Here is a 22,933-nt window from a genome sequence, read left to right on the forward strand (position 1 = left end):
GCACTGCCCAGCGCTGTGACGGTTTTCTGCATAGGTTAAAGCTGGGTGACGTGAACTCAGGGGAGCCCTCCGCGCGCGCTGCCTTGCCAAGAGCAAAGCACCTGAGCCACCTCTTACTCGGGGAAACAGCGCTCGACCTGCCCGTAGAAAGTTTTCCCTGTGGCCATATCTAGCTCCCATTTAGCCATGATAGCCGGGGATCTGGGAGGGTTACATTGATCTCACAAAGTACTCTTCAATCAAGTTCGAAGCCGGAGAGGATGGGCGAACGTTTGCCTGCCTCTGCGGCCGGCTGCAGCCTTGGGTGTTCCCGATTCGAGCAGTCTGGGCAGACACGAAGGGTGCACGTGCAGTCAGCCTGAAGTCTGGGACCCGACCCAACCCTCTCGTGTCTGCAGCAGAGTCACCCCCAGAAGCCCCAGGCCCATGGGGAGCAAATAAGCACCATGGCCGCAGCACGCTGAACTTGCGAATCGTTCGCTTTTGCAGTATTATCCCTGACTTTAAATGGTGTTGCTTTGGATTTGGTGAACAAAACCTATGTCAAAGGAAGAGAGAAGAAAAAACAAGGCTACGGGCGGTGTCGGGAAAGTAGCAGGAGAGAGACACCTTCGCTTTGTAAAAGCTGAGGGCGGAAGAAAGCGCAGGTAGAAACATGTCTTCCCTTCACCTCCTGTTCCTGTCCTCCGCAGAAGCACTGAGTTAAGAGAACTGCTGTCCACCCCCAGGAAAATTGTCACTTTGTAGAGGTGTCCATCAATATAAGTGGGGAATGAAAGATTGCTAACGGCAATGGCACAGTCTGGCTTTCCCAACGGCCGGTGGAAGAGCAGTAGCTGACACAGGCGGGCTATGATTCCGTCCTTCTGAGTCAGCCCTGCCCAAGCAGTCCTGTGTGAGAGATCCGCAGCACGCAGACTGCAGTATCCCCGGTCACAGGCAAGGGAAGGGTGATGGGAATTTGGAAAAGATAAAAGAGAGAGGCAACGTCTTCCCTCGGAAAGAAAGCCTGACATGTGCCATGAGTCGAAGCTTTGTCCTGAGCCTGCGTTTCCTCCCATCCTGCCAGGAACAGCTGAGTGGAAAAACTGATCCACTACTTTTAAACTGGGAAATTAGAAAGTTAGTCTTCAGTGCTTTTATGAATATAGAGCTAATGAGAAATCACTGTAGCTGCGTTCTTTAACCCCTCCTCCCCCCAGGGGCGGCCCTGAGGCGGCACCATCTCCTGTGAACTCAGGAAATTTCCACCCTGAGATCTTCCTAGAGGAGGCAAAATCGGTCACGGTCAACAACAGATAAAAATTGTTTTTATGAGCGTGTTTGAAACTGCATTTAAATTCTATCTTTAAAAGTTGCGAAGTGCCTGGCTAATGATTTTCCATCATGTCATTTTAAAAGTATTTTGGTGTGCTCTATGAATAGTACATACATTTACTGTTCAAAAATTAATAAAAAGGCATTATATTTCTTGGAACAGAATATCTTTGAAAAGTACAAATCTATCCCAGTGCGCAGATGTTATCCCGCTTATTATGGGTAACAGACTTCAGACCTGGCTGGACCTGGGCCTGTAGAGGAGCAGGACTGAGCAGCCTCTGGAGCAGGCAAAACCAGGGTGGGGGCCAGGGCAAGTCTGGGGTGCCTTGCAGGTGTCTCCACCCCTCCCGCAACTAAGTGAACAGGCTTTCTTCAAAGATGCTCTTTCTGCACCAGTCTGGGCCTGATGGAAGAAGGGTCTTAGGACCCCTCTGTTCCCTTTCAATTTCTTTCTCTGAATTCTTTAAGGTCGAGGAAACTCAGAGGAGCAGGGACTGTCCTGTTGCAGTCGGGGCCGAGGAGGAGGGTAGACAGACTGTGTCCTGGTATTGAGCTCAGGGTGCCTGGACTGAGAAGACAGGACAGACCTGTGAACTTCCTGTCACTGGGACTCTGGGGACGGAACAGAAAAAGGAGCTCACAGACGACACCCATCACATTGACAGCAAAAGCCATCAAATGGAGTTAACACAAGCCTTTACGCAGGCCACGGACACAGCTGAAGATAAATGTGTTGTGTTACCGATAGCACTGAAAGGGTAAAAATGGTGTCTTTTCTTGAAGACACTAAACTTCAAATAAGTTATCTCCTACATAATGGTCAGAGGGTTTCTGTTAGCTGGAAGTGTTTAGATTTCAATGCCTCACGCCTGGTCTGGTACTGGAGTCAGAGCTGAGATAATCCCAGTAGGAGTCCCGGCTTCTTTTCCTCGTCTTGGGTTCCTCCAGCTCACAGCCAGTGTGGAGGCTTTCCTGCATTGGTTGTTCACCCATTGGTCAGACACAGTCAGAGATTAAATGAAAACTGGGACCGACCCCAACTTCTTAGCACACAGCCCCCTCACGGACCCAGCATATCCCAGGGGCTTTGTAAGTAAATACTGTGTGTGAAAAGCTGCACTGCAAAGCTAGCAGCTTCGTGGGCTCACTGAAGAATCCTTCTCTCCTCAGCTTGGTTTCCATACTGCCTGAAAAACAGGACCAAAGATGTGGCAGATGGAAAATCAAGTCATTCCTAACAAGACTGACAAGCTTCCCGTGAGGGCTTGTGGACTTCCTCTCACTAGTTCTTAGGACCTGGCACACCTGACACACACCCAAGCAGCACTGCAAGGGTGACACCAGGCCTTCTTTCAAAAAGAAAAGAAGTAGAAAGGAGCTAGTTCAGCGTCTTCCTGATCTACCTGTCAAGCTGACCTTTCTTTTCTTCCTAGGAGAGAAGTGCTGGGTGGAGAGATGCTGAGGACAGTCATGTCACAGTGTCCTCAGCTGGGCTGCAGATGGAGACAAGCCTCCCACTTCCGGCAGGGGACATGCGTGGGGAGCCGATGGCCAAGAGGCCCAGCACTCAGTGACTTGACGCGGCGTCCGCAGTCTGCTTAGAGGCTTAGATCACCAGCATCTTCTGAAATGTTGACTTTTGGCTATTTGCAGAAATCTCTAAATGCCACAGATGCGTTGGTACACTGCTGCCAAAACCAGCAGAAACCGACCCCCAGATGCTCACGAGGCAACTCTGGCTTCCCAACCAATCCTTCGATCCTTCAACCTCACCTCAGGGGCCCCCACTGTCCCTTCAGGGCGGTGCCCAACAATGGGGGCGCGGATGGAATCACAAGTCCTAGGAGTCAGGGTACAGCAGCAACGTGATTGTGTCCCCTGGGGACTGACTGGTGGGGCACAGGTCTGGGTGCTCGGGGCGGGCCTTTACCCCAGGGCCTGCATCTGGCCCGGTGCCTGCCTCTCCGCTACTGCCCTCCTCTGCGCCCTGACCACCAGGAGCTGAGCAGCACCGCTCCCCCGCTCCCTCCCGCCTAATGCCGTTCCGTGGAGCCCGCCGTGATGGAGGGAACCTGGGCGCAAATTAAACTTCTCCTCTTTTAAATGTGGACATTAAAAACAGCATCTGAACAGCAAGAAAGCTGACTAATGGACATAATAGCTGCAGGAAAATATGAACGCCAACTTGGAATATGGTAAAGTTGTTTCAGTTGTGATGCAACATAGCAGGTAAGTGAAGTCCTTTGGTCAACTGGCACTCGAAGCTACTCGAGTACCATGAAACCGGACAGATCCTTAAAGCAAGCAAATAGGGAGTCGTCCTTCAGAGCCAAGAAATACAGAGCCCCACAAAAATCCAATTTGCACTGATCTTACGGTCAGAAGTCTTAGAAACCACTCAGCAGCACATGATTCCCATCAGAATGTAACACTTTTGGCAGCCAAGAATTCAACCCTGAATTGTCAAAAATTTTAAATTATACTCAGAGAAAAGTTTCATACCATTTCTTTTTTTTATAATGGAATTTTTTGGTTTTACTTATTTAAAAACAGCTAACACACTTCAAGTAGTGACAAATGATTAAAAGTTGCCAAATGAAATTATCCAAGTAAAATGAAAGGATTACAGTTACACTTGAGTTTGAATTCAGGAATCGGAATGGCTGGTGAGAGGAAGATACCAGTTAAGCAAGCCGTCTGCTCATGGCATTTGTAGGACGATGAAGCTTGTCCTGGAATTGCTTTCTTCTGGGAGCTAAGTCAGTGGAAACTTCTAATAAACATCACACATTTGATAAAAATTCATGAGTAAATTTCCTTCTACTTTCAACTATATTTCTTACAGAAAACATTTTAAGAATCCTTTCTAAGTGCAAGCAGCATTTGAAGCAGGTCAGTCACAAGCAAATATTTGACTAATTTAGGCTACCTCTTTTCTATGTTTTGGTTTTTTTCTGTGATGTTTCCAATAGAGGACATAATAATCTGTTACATTTTTAATATATTTTTACCAACAGGGAGCATTATATTTTCAGATAGCCAATAATCAGGTGCTCCTTTCTTTCTTTTTTTATGTGCTTCTTTCTTTTGCTTGGTCATTTTGAAGAAGATGTCTGTGGAGCCAATAAGTTCCCCCACGTGCAGATGTTCCAGAGATAAAGCTTTCCCACCGCCGTCCTCCTGGTCCTTTCCAGCTCTCTCACCTATGGCTTTTATTTTCTCAGCGAACTGCCCACGACTTTTCATCTCTCCTCCCAACATCAGAAATATAGAGCATCCCCACTGGACTCGCACATGTGCACACATCTGCTGTTATTCACAGGGGATGTCTCTGGCCTAGATGTCCCCCGCCACCTGTGCTCCAAGCCCAACTGTACTTCCCATGAGCGCACCCTTGGGAGGAAGCCATGCTACCATCCAAAGGTCTACAATCACACACAGAGCACACAGGATGCAGCAGCCGACCAGCTTCCCAAGCCAGGAGCGTCACAGCCAATCGTGGCTTCTTCCTTCCTGTCTCACATCCACTCCATCGACCCTTCTCACTCCATTTATCATCAAGCAGCTGGGATTATTTTTATGCAGGCTTTCTCCCCTCACATAGTTGTCTACAGTAATGTGCATGAAAGACTGTCTTGGGGTACAGATATGAGTTCCATCAGTACCAAACTTGTTCCAAGTAGAAACTGGCCTACTTCAGGATCTGCCTCCGCACCCCTTGGCTTCACAGGGTCTGCAGGTCGGCCTAGTGTCAAAAGACCCACCCTGACCTGGGCTGTCCACTGCCTGTGCACATTGGGAGGTGTCCTGAACAGAGTTCTCCGGCCACTCGCTCTTGCTCTGGCTTTGGGGACCCTGGTGAACTTTAAGGGCAGCAAGGCTTCTGACATTGAGTAACAAGTTAACAGTACCTATGATTCTTTAGCCACGGCTGCCCCCAAGACAAAGTACAGCGCTGGCCAGCTGCTCACTGCCCGGCTCCAGCCTCCACTCCGCATCTTCCTCTCTGCACAGAGCCAGAGGAGGAGCAGACTGCACTGCAAAGCAGCCTTTCCCTCAGCCTTGCCTGGAAGCCCAGAGGCCACCAGAAGCAGAACAGATGAGACAGATTCCAAGACCCTTCCGTTTCAGTAGATTTTTGTGATCTATGTGTTTCTGAATGTTACCTGATAAACAGAGGCAGTGGCTCTGTTGGCATAACCATATAGGAGGCAGGCACCAAGGAAAATGCCTGGACAAGTTTCTCTGTTGCACAAAGAAGGGGAGGTGGCTGTGTACAACTCCTGCGTCTCAGCTGTATTTATGCATTTGCGGCCTTTGCATTCTTTTGAATAACATTGCTCTGCCAAATAATATAAAAACTCCACTAAAGTAGTACCAAGTTACTGAATATAGCTGTAATTTGGCTGATTAAAATGTGCTCAGATGAGTTTAACTGATCCAAATTCAGGGTTATCGTACTAACTGCACTCATTAATCAGTGAAGAGTGGAAGAATGAGAAGTAATTAACCACCAGCCTGTTCTTTCATGGTCATTGTACTAATTAAAATGTCAACTTTGATTCGAAGCACAGGAGTATAAATTGAAAGCTATTTGTTCTTACTAGAGATGACAGTAAATTCCAGTGAGGAGCCCACTACTGGCTGATGTTTTAAATCTCGGTGAGATGCTTTTCCCCGGGGTATTTTTACCTTGAGTGAGGACAGATACTGGGTGAGGCCTACATGGTTAAGTTACTTATGGAGTGTCAGATCACATGGAAGAATTAAAAACCCATTTACATCCTACCGTTATCCCATTTAAGGAAAGTAACAGGAAAGCTTTCGTTTAAGCTCAGCAACTTCTCCCTATCAGTTCTCATCTCGCCAAATATCTTTAAAGTATCAAGAGAGAATTGCAGCCCATGTTCAAAGACTAAGGCATCGAGATACATGGATCAGGCTTGGGAGACAGCTCAACAGCCTAAGTGCCGGCCTGGCAAGCGCAAGGACCTGAGTGCCATCCCTGGTACCGTATGCCATGCTGGCCCCAAACCCTGGGACCCGGACACGCTGAGCTGGCCATCAAAACCGGGCCTGGTGGTGCACGCCTGTAATCTTAGCACTGGGGAGGTTGAGCTAAGAGGATCACTAGGCGTATGAGTTGCATAGTGAGACCCTGTAGCAAATATATATATATATATGTATGATAGGCACTAAGTGCTTTCACAGTCTCTGATACAAAGAACAGAGCCGAAGGGGACAACTGGGTGGCTGTGCTTCTTTTTCTGTCACTGCCATAAGTGTTTTGAAAGTGTGTGGGGAACTGGAAGGGGACAGCAGAAAGCCGGCCTCCAGTCTGCGCAGCTGCATAGCCGCGGGGATGCGGAGGACTCCCCTCCGGGCCAGAGCAGCGGTGCTGGGCTTGCTGCGGCCCGGCTCTGCCTTCCATCCCTCTGCGCGTGGATGAGCGGAACATCTGGTCCTCATTCCGGGTATAATGACATTTCCTGCTCCACGGCTACTTTTAAATCACCCTCAACCTCTCTTCTGCAGGCTGCATTCCAGGTTCCCACTGTCCTCCTGGACCTCCTGTGCCAGGCTTTGGGGACCCATCCCTGGGGGTCCACAGCTCCCTTCTGGCTCTGCCGTCAGCCGGGTCACCTCCCTCCCTCCCCTGGCCCTTTGACTGCAGGGGCCTTGTTTTGTCTGTCACCGCTTGGCCGCTGTCCCAAGGGGAGTCAGGTGGCAGACAGCTGTGGGGCTGCTGTGGCTCAGGGCTCCAGGCGACCATGGCTCAGGCACACACAGCTGCAGCTGGCCCGGGGACTCCTCCACCGAGCGGGCATTCCACTCTGCTTGGAGATAGAGAAGCACCTCTGCGTCTTCATTGCTGGGAAGCTCCTCTTACGGAATCGCTTTCTTTTCAGTTGGGCTAAATCTTGGCACTTCAGCCTACAAATGTTTAATAGTGGTTGGTTGGAAAATACCTATTACCTCAATTCAGCTTTCAGTAGCAGGATGACCTATTTTATTTCACTACGGTTTGAATCTTTTCTAAGTAAAAGTAACACAAAGTCAGAGTTCGGCAGTTCTATGTTATTTTTGGGAAGAGCAATAAACTTCCCACCTCACCCCATTCCATCTTCTGCTCCCGGAAGCAATTCGTACTTCAAGCTATTTTAGCTATTTCCTTTGTTACCTCTACTTCTTTGATAACATGCGTAGTGTGAGATTTCCGAGTGTGTGTTTGTACGTGTGTGTGTACACGCGTGTGCATGCGTGTGTGTGTGCATGGAGTGAAACAGGGTCTCACTGGGCTGCTCAAGGGGGCCTTGCGCTCCTGGGCTCAAGTTATCCTTCTGCCTCAGCCTCCTGTGCAGCTGGGACTGTAGGCATCTGCCGCTGTACCCAGCTTAGCGTTAGTTTTGAATTTTCAGTCTTAGGTATTGTGTATTGACTTTGGGTCATGGAACAGAAGCATTCTACCCAGGTTACTCCTCTTCTTCCCATTCATTTCAAGCACTCCTGGGCCCTTTCAGTTCTAGCACTCACCCGGAATTCCAGCCCTCTGGGCAGCCGAGGAAGGATAATTACAAGTTGAAGTCTTGCCTGGCCAGCGTGGTAACTTAGATTCTGTCTTAAAATAAAAATTTAAAAATCATCAGGATGTGGCTTAGTGTGGAGGCCTGGGGTTCAACCCCCAGTGCAAAAATAAATTACGGTTGCATTGAATTATTTACTCTCTGGTGTTTTTCTTCTCTGGTTTTCCTTTACTGAAATATTTTCAAATGTTGGAGCTCTTGGATTAATGAACTAATTTTCTTCTTTTGTATGCAGTACCAAAGGACTGTCACGCTCAGCTCCAGACCAGCCTGGAGAGGTTCTGACCACCACTGATGGCTCCACCTAATACGACAGCAAGCTCAGCTCCCCAGTGCGTTTTATTCTGCGAGTGCTCTGACTGGTTGTTTCATGGAGAGTCCTCTTGTCATCGGTGGGAATTTGGGCTGGGTTGCCTTCATCAAATTCCCTAACAAATTCCACAATCTTCTGCTTGGGAGACAGCAGATTCATTACTACTATTTTAAAAGGCAGGAAGCAGAAAAAAACTGGGATTTCAACATGTAGTATAAAGCCTTTCATCCACTGTTTCCTACACGGCTCTCTACATCTTGTTCGATTGGTTTAGACAGGGTCCTGCTGTCTTAAGCTCCTGAGCTCAAGTTACACTTTGGCCTCAGCTTCCTGAGTATCTGGGACCCCAGGCATGCACCACACACCAGCAAGATCTTGGAGTCTTGGCTTTTCTTAGTATGCCCAGAATGTACCTGCTTTGTCTTCTCCAGAGGAGAAACACCCTGCCCTTGGTTGGGCGGAGGCAGGGCAGGTGCATGGTCTCTTAGGAGTCTGGTTCTTACACTGATTGCCTCTCAATGTTACCCCTAACTAACTGTCCCAGGCATCTCTGCTGAGCTGTTTGAACAGTATGGTCCAAGATGTGTTGCTTCCTAATGTTCCACACTATTACTTGTGCGTGTGTGCGTGTGTGTGTGTGTGTGTGTGTGTGTGTGCACATGTGTGACTGGTACGGTATACGATATAGGGGAGGATTGAACCGGTCCCTGCACGCTCCACACTATTATCTTAAGATTTGGTTTTTCTCATTTTTGCAGTGTTAATTACTTATTTTGCTTTTGAGGTTTCCAAATTTTCTTGCTCTCCTGTGTCTGGACCTCTTTAAGTTTCTGTTTCCATTTAGCAAGCTGTATGTAGGCATTTCAGAGAGCTTTTAGAGGAAAGTATGTTTAATATGGTGTCTAACTGGAAGTCACGTCAACTGTTACTCCTTCTTTTACTTGTTTGAAAAGCTAAACCAGGTACTGGTGGACAGGTCGCACAGGCCTTACCTCCCAGGCAACACTAATCCGTAGATGCTGTCACCACATGCTATCTTACACCGACTATAGCAACAAAGTATTCCAACTTCTCAGCTTTGCGCCATTCTGGGCCTATACGCCTTCTCTAGGCAGCATTGGTATCGCATCTCAGCCCTGCAATTGACTAGCTGGCTGGCTGCAGATAGTAACCGTAAACTCCCTAAATTTCAATTTCTCCAACTCTAAGTTGGAGATAAAAACTCTTTGGCTGAGGACTTAGGTCTGCGGTTGTGCAGGTACTCAGCGTGCGAAAGGCCATGGATCCAACGTGTATACCCACAACGAAACAAAACAGAACAAAGCATTTCCTCATGCTGCTGCGTGGCAAGAAGAGACGCGCTGCGCGTGCAGTGTCCAGCATATACTATGTGCCCAGTTTTATTAATTGCTTTGTGACTTTTAAAAAACCGTGGAAGTTTTACTTCCTGAAATTTCACGAAATGATTAGCTATGTCTATTTCTTCTGCTTTGAATTCCAGCTATGTCTTTATTATTTTGTTATTTATTTGGTACAGGGTCTCACTATGCAGCTCAGACTCATAGTGATCCTCCTGTCTCAGCCTCCCCAGCACTGGGATTACAGACATGTACCACCACGCCCGATCTTAGTAGCTGGCTCAGCTTTGGGGTGGCAAGGTGTGCGGCACCAGAGATTAAACTTGGGTCCTTGCACTTGTCAGGCAGGCACTTAGACTGCTGAGCTACCTCCCCAGCCACCACCTATGTCTTTGAATCAAAGTCAAGTCTTTAATAGATGTTGATTGAAAATGACAGACTCTGACATAAAGAAATTGAGGTAGAAATGCTCACTGTGACAGTTACCTAACAATTGCTCTTCAGAACTTTATTTTTTATTAATCTGCTTGCTTAGAATTGAAGCAATTTTTGCAAGATACTTGCTGTACCTGAGTTTCTTACTTTCTTTGATGAAATGAGAGTAATGACACTCTCACGCAACTTTGTGTTGAAGGAAATGCAACACTATGTTTGACCTCAAAGATGTGCTTATTAAGTACATTAAGGGGAGCCTCAATAATTGTCCTTGTATGTTAATACAAGGGAAATTCTCACCCGAATGCAGGTGGTTTTTAAATAGCCATGAATTACATTCATTTTCAAGCTAATTTAAAAGCTCTTTGACAAAATTGAGAGTGTCTTTAGGAGCTGTGAGAAAAAAAGTATCCTGAGTGCTGCTGCCGGGTGCCTTCCAGCAGAAAGGCAGCTCATGAGCATACTATGGTGCATCCTCATCTACATTATGCCCCAGATTTCATGCTGTGTGACCACTGGCTCTGCCCAAAGTCAGTGTTTCAAATTGATTCCAGTCACAGAAGCAGCCATGACAGTGGAAATAAAGACACTGACGAAGGAGGACCCCCAGAGCTGATTCTGAAAGAAAGACTGATGGAAAGCAAGGTAAGTGGAAAGATGGTGGGGGAAGTATATTCAAAGCGATGGGGATTCGTGGCCGTGTGTCTTTTCCAGAACACATTTTTAAAAATCCTATCATTATATGTTTCTATCACATATGTAAGTTGATTTAAAGTGAAAGAAAAGTTCTAAGTTTTCAAATATAAAAAGGGAACTGAAAATGAGATTAAGAAGTGGAGGTGAAGAGATGGTGTACTGGGGACCACAAGCGCTGGGGACACAGATGCTGGAGGCAAGGGATCAAGAAGTGGAGGTCAAGAGACGGTGTACCGGGGACCACAAGCGCTGGGGACACAGATGCTGGAGGCAAGGGCCAGAAGCAGGGCAATTAATGGCCGCACAGAAGATGCCTTCAAACTGCAGGCTTTGAAATCCTTGAGTAAAAGCATGTCTTGCTTCAATTTCTCACTTAATGACTTTATTTTATTTTTGTGTTATTGGTGGTATTGGGGATCAAACTCAGGTCCTTGCATTTGCCAAACAGGTGCTTATGCCACTGAGCTGTGTCCCCAGCCCAGTTGTCTTAATGTAATTGTGAAAATTAAGTCCATATCCCTTAGCACTGCTTACAGTACCCTTAGTCATCTATAAAAAGCTTCTCTTTTCTCAGTCTTGGTATACCCGCAAGAATAGCTGATTAGAACAATTATGTCACCTTGGCTAAAGTGGTACAGTCAGCAGTAACAATAGCATCAAGTTCAGGCTACCAAATAACAAGACTGTGTTAACTATTAATTTGCCATGTTTAACATTATGAACTAGAACAGGCAAAAAAAGATTTGTATTGCTTAATCCCCACAAGACAGGATAGATTTGTGGTCAGTAGTCGATAATCCCACCAAGTCTGCACCTTTAGTTTTACTGAAGTTCAGTGGTTTCTGGCCATGAGGGTGGAACCTGATTTGTTCAGCCTACAGCCCATCATGTGCCTCCTGCCAGCTTGAGCTCAGCTCCCTGGCAGATTGAATTTGGCTCCTTGGCCTCCTGCAACTTGCACTCAGTTCTACCTTACTCTGACACGGGCAGCTGCTAGACGGAGCCATCCCAAAGCTGGTTTGTGTTCTGAGCTCAGTTGGCGCTTCTCCAAGACAGCAACCAACCAATCACCCTTTCCTGAGGGACATCTGAACCTGAATAACTGACCTGGTATTGCAGTCTACTGTGTCAACTGCTCTGTTCCATTGGTGCATTTCTCTGATGGCCCCTGGGTTCCCTAGTAGTCACTATGTATCTGCAGTTTCCAGATGGCCTTCCCACAGATGAGTCAGGGATGAGGGAAAAAGTGCCCGCTGCCACCACCTTCTTCTGTGTTGCGCTCTCTTTCTTTGCTCTCCCCATGGGCTTCAGTTTTCACTTCAGATCATTACTGGTGATGTACATAATTTAGGAAAGGGAAAGAAAGAGGATAGGAACACAACTGAAAGGATTTGAAGATAGAGCAAAACGAATGACAGTAGTTGTTTTGTAGAAAAATTGACAGAATTTATAATATAAAAGATATATTTTCATTATTCCCCCTCAACATATTCCCCCTCACTTTGAACAGTATATTCCCTTTTGCTTTGTCCCGTATTCTTGCCACTTTCTGAAGCAGCTCTAGGAGTCCTTTTGAGTATCGGTAGGCACACTGTTGTGGCTATTCTGATGTTCTGAATTGATTCTAAATATTTACTTTTCATGGTCATTTTGACATTGGAGAATGTCCAGAAGTCACACAGTGTCAGATCTGGTGATTTAGGTGGATGGGGACACATTATTATACTTTTATTTGATAAACATTCTCATATGAGAGCTAATGAGCGACTCTGATTGTCAGCATGATGGAAGATGAAGACACTTGCTCGTTTTCCAGGCTATTTTCTATGCATGTTACTTCTTAGACACCCTAAAAGCATCCACACTGTAGCTTGTGACATGACTTCATTTGCTTTTAGACTGAATGATAGTCTGTTGTCTGTCTATACACATCTACATCACATTTTCTTTATTCACTAATTCATCAGAGAACATTTTATTTCTTTCCACCTCTTGGTTATTGTTCACCTTGCTCCAGTGAACATAGGAGTGAAAATACCTCTTTTGGCTCTTCCTTTTAGTGCTTTTGATAAATACCAGTGTTGGATTTCTAGATCCTTTAGTAGTTTAACGTGTACATCTTTAGAGAAATCCATAACAGTTTTCATCATGGCTAACCATGTTTATGTTCCCATCCATCAACAATGTGCAAATATTCTGATTTCTCTACATCCTTGTCAACATTTGTTATTTTTCAGGTCTTGGTATATCTATCTGTCTTCTAACTACCAACCTATTTCCAATTTATTCTCTATCTATCGTCTATCTACCTGTCTATCTATCTTCTACCTATCATCTATTTATCCTCTATCAATCTTCCATCTATCTACTTCTCACTTATCTATATCTCTATCATCTGTCTGTCTTTCTGTCTCCATGCTAGTATATGTAAAAATGACACTTCACTGTAGCTTGGATTTGCATTTCTTTGAGACATAAGTAGTATTTTTCCTCAATACAACTTTTCACATACCTGTTGACTACCTGCCTTCAGAGACACGTGTGCAGTGGAACCTCAGTTCACAATTTTAACTTGTTCCGTGATTATCGGGGAGACGGCCACAGCTGTATTCATCCCGATGCAGAAATAATGAACACCAGAAAACTTCACCACATTCATCTGCCATTTCTATATTTAAGTCCTTTGACTACTTTTATAAGAATGAGTTTGTTTGTTTATTTGTTGTTGGGTTACAAGAATTCCTTCTATGTTTTGAATGTTAGCCTCTCATCAATTTCATGGTTTTCAAATATTTTCTCATGATCTAGTGACTGTTTCCTTGCAGTACAGAATTTTTTCAGGTTGATATAGTCCCTCTTGTGTAATTTTCTTTTCATTGCATTGCTTTTGGCATTGAATCATGGAACTCATTGCCAGCATCAGTGTCGCAATGCTTGGTCCCTATAGCTTTTTCTAAAATTTTATGTCATGTGTGAGTTAAACTTAAGGGATGGCATGTGAAATACGATGCAATTTTATTATTTTCCATATGTCTACCCAGTCTTCCTAAGAGCATTTTTTAAGAGACGCTCTTTTCTCCATGAGTCTTGGCCCTCCGTATCAGAAGTCACTTGACTCCAGTGTGTGAGTTCGTCTCTGAGCTCTCCATACTGTCCCATTGGTCTCTTTGGTTGTGTTAATGGCAGGACTTTCCTATTTTTCAGTCTTGGAGGTGTGTAGAGATACAGCAGTGTGACACCTTCAGCTGCTCTTTCTTCTCAAGATTGTTTTGACTACTCAGGATCCCTTCTTGTTCCACACAAAGTTTAGTGTTACTTTTTCCTATCACTGCAAAGTGTCATTGAGACTTTAACAGGAAGAGCATTGAGTCTGAAGATCACTTTAGGTAATGTAATCATTCCGCTCGTATTAGTATTCCAATCCATAAACACAGATGTCTTTCCATTTATGTGTATTTCGTTCACCAATGTTGAATTTTCAGTGCTTTTTCCTTGTTCTATCAGAAGTTTGCTTTATATATTAGGTGGTCTGATTATTCATACATTTGTAATTGTTATATTTTATTGACTGTCTGACCATTTTATTAACATAAAGTATCTTTCTTTGACTCTTGTAAACATTTTTCCTGTAAGTCTGATGTAAGTATGATAATTCCTCCTCTCTTTTTTATGCATTTAGTGCAGGGTCTACAGGATCTCACTACACAGATCAGACTCATAGTGATCCTCCTGTTTTCAGCCTCCCAAGCGCTGGGATAGCAGGCGTGTGCCACCACACCCAGCCTCAGTCCCCCGTCAGCATTCCCTGAGGACAGGGCGGGCACAACATGCCAGGGATCAAGCCCCAGTCCTGTGTCTGCCTAATCCTCTTCTCTTTTGATTATTATTTGCATGGAATAATTTTTCCTTCCTTTGGCTGTTAGCATATAGTGACTTGCAATCTGAAGAAAGTGCCTCATAGACAGCATATAGTTTCATATTGCTTCCCTTCCATCAGAACTCTATGTTTTGATTGGAAAACCTAATCTATTTACATCCAAAGTGATTTCTAATGGAGAAATAATCCCTGCCTTTTTGTTCATTACTTTTTCTGTCTCATAGCTCTGTTTTCCTAGAATGCTACTTTTTCTATTACATTGATTCTTCAGTGTAGTGCCATGCTTTAACTTATTTGCCATTTCTGCTGTGTATCTCTGACAGATTCTGTCTTGGTACCTTCCACAGGCGTGCACAAGGCATCTTATGCTCATCATCATGTATTCTGGGCTGGTGAAGGCTTAACTTCAGTCACACGAGGAGCCCTCTGCAGCTTTATTCTCTCCCACACTCATGTCAGAGATGTAACACAATATATCTTTTAACTGTATGTGTTTAATTTATTTTATAGGTGCACTTATTTAGGTTTTTTAACTTCTCTCCTGGATATGACTTTTGTGTGACCATTACAATATCACAGAGGTCTTTGCTTGGCTGTGTAGTTGTTTTTCTAGGGACCCTTTTCCCCCTTTGTGTTGCTGTGCTGTGCCTTTCATTGGATTTGAAAGACTCAAGTCAAAAAATGCTAAAGAGCATTTTTTTCACATTTTACCTTTAGTGGTAGTGAAGCCTTTCAGCTTTTCTTTACCTGGAAAAGTCTTTATTTCACCTTCACTTTTGAAGGATCGTTTTGCCAAGTATGGCGTCCTTGGTAAGAAGGATTCGCTGTGCTTTGCTCATGGTAGCTCAGCGTATTACCCCACTCGCTGCTGGACTTGAAGCACTTGCTGAGCAGCCCGCTGATAGTCTCATGCTGTCTTGTGCTTAACAAGTCACTCTTTTATAACAGTGTTTTCAAAATTCTGTTTATCTTTACTTCTATTTATTTATTTTTGTATTTTAGGGAAGGCTCTACAGGGTGTTCTGGGTCTCCCTACTAGATCAGACTGGTAGTGATCCGCCTGTTTACAGCCTCCCAAGAGCTGGGATTACAGGCATACACCACGCCCAGTCTCAATCGCCATCTCAGCGCTCCCCGGGGGTGAGGCCGGCACGGCAGGCCTGGGGATTGAACCCCCATTCCCTGAGCCTGCTTACAGGTGCTTTAATCTGCTGAGTTATTCGGCCAGCCCTATTTTTAATTTTTGATTATCTTATTGCGCGGCGTCCTGGTAGCTTCCCGCTTGTCTCCTGCTTCTGGGGTTTCTCTGGCTCCTCGAATGTGGAGGGGATCCTCTTCCTCCGGAGGCTGGGATGGGCCAGCACTGCCCCTGCCAAGGCTTGCTGTCGTTTTCTCTGGTTTCCGGCGCTCTCGCTTGCGTCCGTCAACTGTGTCTCAGGAGCTTGAGGGCTTTGCTCATTTACTTTCTTCTCCTCTGGGCAAATGCTTTCACTGAGCTGGCTGATTCTTCCCCAATCGAATTTGCTGTGGAAACTCAGCTAGTTGATTTTTCATTTTGGTTACTTACTCCAACTTGTTCAGTAGTTTAAAAAAGTATTTTAGGTCTTTATTGATACTTTCATTTTTCTCATTAGGCGTTTCCCTTAATCCTATTTAGCATTTTTTGATGGTAATTTTGCATTCCTGGTCAGGTAACTCATAGGTTGTTACCTTACCGTCAGTTTCCGGAGATTTATTTTGTTCCTTTGGGTGTGCCACGATTCCCTGTTTTCTCTTATGGTTTGTCACTCTGTGTTGGAACCTATGAACTTAAAAAAAGAATAAAACACCACCTTGGGGCCTTCCTCGGGGGCATCTGTGCCCGCCCACCTGCGTGGAGGCTCCGGGCCGCTCACGCGCTCCCTGTGCCCACATCTTCTCTGAACTAAGGTGTGTAGCTTCCCAGCGCGGTTCTAGCGATTTCGTTTTCTAAGAGCTCACAACTTCGTGCATGTTCTGGTGTCTGTGGCACCCTGGGCTCTCTGGGGGAGTACAGCAGTCTCTCACTATTTCATGGGCTTTCAAAGAATAATAAACATGGATTTTTTGCTATATTGTAGGATTTTGTGGTAATCTACAGTACTGTATACATATTTATATGCTTTTTTTGGTTTTAATGATTTTTGCCTACAATGTTTTCAAAATATGTAAAAATATATTAAAATGTTAATTGTAACATATTAAAAGAATATTAAATTGAAATAAAATACACTGTTTACAGTATGCACTTCTTTTTTTTTTTGCGGAACCTGGGATTGAACTCAGGTCCTTGTGCTTGCCAGGGAAGCACTTATTCCACTGAGCCATCTCCCCAGCCTAGGTATGCACTTCTTTAGCGGATGAATACATACTGTACCATACAGTATACGTGTGTTGTTAAAATCACGTGGGTTTATGAGTTTAGAAAGTGGTTAAGAACAGTAGAAATGTTTTTAAAAGTGTGGGAAAGGTTATAAGAGTGTGGGAAGGGTTTATAAAGCCTGAATATATATATATAAATACTAAAATAAATACAACAGAGTCGGTGAGATAGCTCAGGGGACTAAAGCACCTGCTTAGGCACACGCAGGGACCAGGGTTTGAGCCCCGGCATCAGATGCCCAGGGCACCCTAAGCCAGCCACCAAGTCCAGCCACAGTGGCACATGCCTGTAACCTCAGCACTGGGGGGCTGAAAGCAGGAGGATCAATACAAGTCTGAGACTCTACAACAACCAAATACACAAAAATAAATAAGTAAATGAAATATAATATTGCTATTTGGCTGGTTTTCACTCACTGCAGGCGTCTGGAATGTAACCTCCTCCACAGTAAGTGAGGGACCGCTGTATAAACCACTCGGCCCTTTTTCCTTTTAAGAGGCTCCCAGCTATCTGGATTATGCCAAGCACAGTCAGTGCTGTGTGACCTGTGAGGCAGAAATCACTCCCTGAGACTGACCCCTAAGAACCTGGGCTGTTAGAATCACCCTGCAAGCCTCTCCACTCTTCTCTGGCTCCAAGGGCAATGCCCTCCCGTGGATTTTCCTCCGCTTGCCCACAGTCCTCTGCAGCACTAGCAGCCACGGCTCCTTGCCCTCGGCAGTCCCACCATCTGGAGTGTGTCAGTTCCCCTCAGTGCTCTAAGACAGGTAAGACAGAAACCAGTCTCCTGGCAGCCAGAGCCCGCACAGTGGACGCCTGCTTTGTCCTTCTCCCACTCCATCCCGCAGCCCTCCCCTCAGAGAAAGGGCATGGGACTCCACTGTCTTCTGCCTGCTGTGCTGCGGTGCCTTTGATGCAGCAGAGAGAGACAGTCCCCAGATCCCTGGGCCCCGAGTGCTGTGGGAATTCCAGTTCCCATCAATGTGAGCATCAGGTAAGATAGAAACCGGCACCTAGGCAAGGACCTGAACTGCTGGAGTATTGGATGGATGCTCTGTTCTTCCCGGTCCCACTTCGGGAAGAGGCGTCTAAGCTTTGTTGTCTCTCGTCCGCTGTACTATGAATCCTCTGCAAGAGCAGCAAGCTGCCCCACTCTCTCGATCTCAGTGGCTTCCCAGGTGCTCACAACATGCCAGGCTCCTTCAGTGCTCCACATCAGGCAGGACAGAGACATGTCCTTCAGGCAGCGCCTCGGTGTCTGGAATGTTGGACACATGGTCTACCCGCTGCCTTTCCAGGAAGGAGGCGAGAGCCGGAGACTTCCTCATGTTTGTGTTGATCTGCAGGCATGGGCACCCTTGGCCAGAGCTTGCCGGTTTGCCCCTCACCGTTGTTCTCAGTGGTCCTCAACCTGGCATCCTATCCTTCAGTTTCATCCCAGCAGCACGGGATCTGGTCTCGGGTCAGGACCGTTTCCTTGAAGGCTGACTGAGACACATGTTCCAGTCTTTCCTTTCCCCTCAGGGAAAAGGTGGGAACTTCCTCCCAGCTGCTGTGTGTTGTGTCAGAGGAAGCGCTCTGGAAAGCGTCTCACTTTCCTACAGCCTTTGAGTTCAGCTCAGCTGGGACACGTGAGACTCTTAACTTGGTTCTGGAGTTAGCACAAAGAAAATTCACCTATATGTTCTTGTTGAATCAGTGTCTGCAATGGGAAAAGGAGACTGAGGTCTTCCACTCTGCCGACATCCACAATCAAAGCATGAGTACTTTAATAGATGAGAAAGGACATCAAGCAGCTACCAGTATATAAAAAATTTATTAAGGGTATTTTTGATAAGGCCAACCCCTAGACCTCCTTGTCCACTGCTGTCTCTCCAGCACACACTGAAGGTTTAGGGGCAATGAAAGGTCCTGAAGACAGGAGACCTTACAAGGAAGTTTTGTGGGAGTTTCTACTGATATTTTTAGAACATCTAAAATAGGCTTCCTGTGATGTAAGTTCCTAAAGTTTTATATCATTTCTTTCCCTCATTACTCATCTGTGAAGTTGGGCAGCTACATTGGTAGTGTTACAGAAGAGTTGTCAGAACTTTGTGCGAAGAAGTAGCTGAAATCACTGCCATTTCGCTCTGTCTTTCTCAAATATCATCTACATGGAGCAAGAAGTTCCCAACTATAAAATTTTGATGAACTGTCAACGTTCCACGCACCAGCGTTCACTTCACGCATCATGAGCCCACTTCGACTCTGCTCCCAGCAGGAAACGTCCCTTTGCCTGTGCAGCGCGCCTGGAAATAGCCTGGTGCTCTACCCTTCTCTTTGAATATGTGAGTGCCGATGCTCTAGCACCTCACAAGAATTGGCATATCAAACACTTGATCACCGTGAGACTTGTCACAGAGCCAGAGACAATGCAGAACAAACCACAATCACGGAAGAGCGTTCTGCAGGCCTACAGGAAAAAGGAGTCTGTCTGAGTCACAAGTTCTGGCTCTCAGAACTGGGGCGCTGCCACACACACTTGTGTACTTCCGTGTGCACACGCGGCCCGCAGCGTGCCCATCAGGAGCGACGCAGGCTCACTGCTGTGCTTCACTCCCATGGTCTTGCATCTGATTTGTTTGAACTCCATTCTTGAATAAAATAAAATTTAGGAGGTAGAGTGAGGAGAGCAGATAATAGCAGCATGCGATAAGATATCAAGCCAGAGAAGGTGAGTTACAGACTAGTAGTTAATTAAAAACACCTCTGCCCAGTAACTTTCTTTGGAGAGCAAATCAACCTAGCCTATGAAGACATCGGTAGATATTTTGGGCTCTTTGGCCATAATACTACTTGGCAGAATTTTATCCCTAGTTCTAATTTTAGGAATAATATCAGTAAACAAATATTCTTCAAATAACATTAATTGAGATTTTAATCTGCTTCAGGCGGTGTTCTAAGTTCTTAGCACGCATAAACATTGTGTAGCTGCTGTGACCAGAGAGGAGGATGTTGGGTAACGGGCCAAAAGTCACACGGCCGGGGAGTGGCACTGCTCGAGCCTCTGGGAATCCAACGAGGGCCCAGGCACTGAGCACTTGGGGTTCAACGCAGGAGACAGACTGCTTCCTCTACAGCCATCAGCAACAAAGCCATGTGACAGGAAAGGGCATGCTGTATAACAGCAGCTGCCTACTTGGTCTTTCGGTAAATCACATCTGTCATCACGAGGCAGGAGCACGCTTCGTTACTGTTACGCACACACGCGCCTGAAGACCCCCACGCACGTGCACACAGATCCGCACGCATGCGCATTCCCTTGACCGCTTCGTCCTTGCCAACCTGGGTCCTGGAGACCACCGCGATCGGCGCTGTGCACCTTCTCAGGGCGCTGTCCAGGAAAGGACGGGAAAGTTTACATGCTTCTTCTTTTTCTCTCAGTGGCACGGAGCCCAGACCTTTTTGTTACTGTTCCACGGTAAACACTTGTCGCTCCAGGCCGCAGGTTCATGATTCATTTGCTCGAGGCTTAGTGGGCACATTTTGGCCTGCAGCCAGCCATGTGCCCACACGGGCCTGCGCGAGCGCCCGACCAAAGGCGGCGTCTCCTTTTTGACCATACAAGAGCAGAAGCAGAGATTTGCCCAGTGCGCTCCGGCAGTGAGCTAGGCACGCAGCCCAGGAAGGCCAGGCGGCGCCGGGCCGTGAGTCCAAGGCCTAGCCCAGGGTGGCAGAGAGGGACACGCGGTGGCACAATTTTCTTGTGGCTCTCTGTTGCTGTAGAGGACAGAGTCAACTGTCCTGGGCCCGCTGCTGCTTAGAACATGCATGAAGAACTGCACAACTATGCATTTACCTTGCTTTGTGGTGCTCAGAACAGTTTTTGGAACAATGCACACTCATTATTTATATCATTTGGAAACAAGGATTCCAGCATCAACCCAAAATCTGCCCAGCAGTTCTGGTCTGCAGTCCTCACCCTGCACCGTGGGCCACTGGAACTCAGGCTAAGGCCCCAAGAGAGCCCCAGGATAGAAAACAGTCCCCCAGGGGCTGGAGAGTAGCCAAGAAAGCGAACAGACAAGGAGGGAAGAGGTCACCAAATGCAGGGCCAGGTGGGCCCATGCTTCCTTCTTAATGTCTATTGTTCTTCTGATGAATAATTGTCATCTGCGCACCAGGCACTGCAGCTGGGACAAGGGAGGCGACGACCCTGAGCACACTCTGGGAGGTGCACAGCCAGCGGGGGTGGGGGGTGGGGGCATGCCAAGGAGCGGAAGATGCAACATAGGCACAGAGGGCGCCAAGCAGGTGAGAGGTCACACCCTGGATGGACGTCCAGTTTTGTCCACACCCAGCTCCGAAGCCAGGAAGGGAGCAGTAAAAGCGTGCTCCCTGCCCCCTCCTCCCACAGTGCAGAGCTCTGCTCAAGCATAATAACCACAGTTCAACTTAATTACATTCAATGAGTTTCAGGTGGAGAGAGGCTATAATTTGAAATATTTTCTATGAGAAAGTATGCCTTAACAGCCAAACCATGTGCCAGCAGGCTCTAAGGACTCTGGGAGCTTAGTATGTTCTTTCTGTTTCATAGGATGTAACTCATCACAGCACGGTATTTGTAAGTGGAGGCACCTAAGGACTCATGTAAAGCTTGTCAACCCATGTTAAAAATTCTTTCCTTCAAAACCTATATCCAATATCTTACCTGTTATAGACTCAAAACGGTTTTCTTGTGAATGTCTTCTATGAGATTTTTAAATCCTAAACTTTCAACGGTACTATGTTAATCGTACGTAAGAAATGTTTTCTCCTTGAACTAAGTTTGCAGTAGAATTATTTAATCTTTACGTAACTCATAATTCATCCAACTTTTTCTTGGGTAAAGGTTTTACAGCACTTGTTTTCAACTCTACCAAGCCACTCCAACTAACATGATACACTCACATTCTTAAGAATAATTTTAAGCGATTTTCAAAATGAGATTAATTACTTGAAGATGAAGTCGTTAAATCTGAGGCTGCTGTGCTTACAACCCAGGTACACTGTTGTCACACTTTACCAGAGTCAATTATTTTTTAGGAATTATATTTAGAGATGTTTCAGTAAAAGTCATGAGGCTTCATCCTTTGTTTTTATGGGATCTAAATCTGAAGAGATGAATCAGAGTGGTTGTTAAATCTGAATTAGTATTGTTGAGGTTCTACTGGCAACGCAACTGCTGATTTGGAATATCTGCAGAGACTTGAGCACTCTCGAGCTAGGAAGATTGAGTACAAAATATTATAACATTTCATAAAATGCTAGCGAGTTCATTCCGGGTCACCGCTGTGGTTCCCATTTGTATTTTTCTGGTTTCACATTGAACAGCAGAAGCAATGTCCAATGTGACTGACATTCTGAGAAAAGGGATTCGCTAACAACTTCTTGAAATTTACGCATAGAAGAACAATAAAAGGAACCAGCTGTTCCAGAAAGGCTGTGGCCGGACTGCTGGGCAGAAGCCGTCTAGGAAAGCCCCTCTGCAGGGACTTGAGGGCCAGGGCTGGGGAGCAGGACCTTGTTCTGCTGCCCTCCTTTATTCTGCTAACTCAGAACGTAGACTGGGACTAGCTGGGCCTTGAGCTCTATGTTTGTCCCTGAGAGGAATAAGTGACACTTTCAAGAATCATACAGATGAATCTTAAGTTAAAACGCTGAAGGAAGCGTCTCAAGTGCAGCAGCTCTGTGGTCCGTGGAAGGCATATGTGGCTGAGCAAAGCAAACTGAGGCTGAGGGCACGGGCCGGGCCCCGGGAGTCCTGGGCAAGGCTGCAGGCCTGGAGGGAGGCCGGGCTGCAAAGTGTTAGGCGCTGGGCGGGTGGCTTGTGCTCACCACACAGGGACTCCGGATGGTCTCAGTGTTCTCGTACTCTTGGCCTCCTTTTTCTTAACATTTGTGTGAAATGAGTGTTGCTGTCAAAGAATT

The sequence above is a fragment of the Octodon degus genome, unplaced genomic scaffold, assembly GCF_000260255.1.
Source record: "Octodon degus isolate 3935 unplaced genomic scaffold, OctDeg1.0 scaffold00034, whole genome shotgun sequence".
In the NCBI taxonomy this organism is placed as follows: Eukaryota; Metazoa; Chordata; class Mammalia; order Rodentia; family Octodontidae; genus Octodon; species Octodon degus.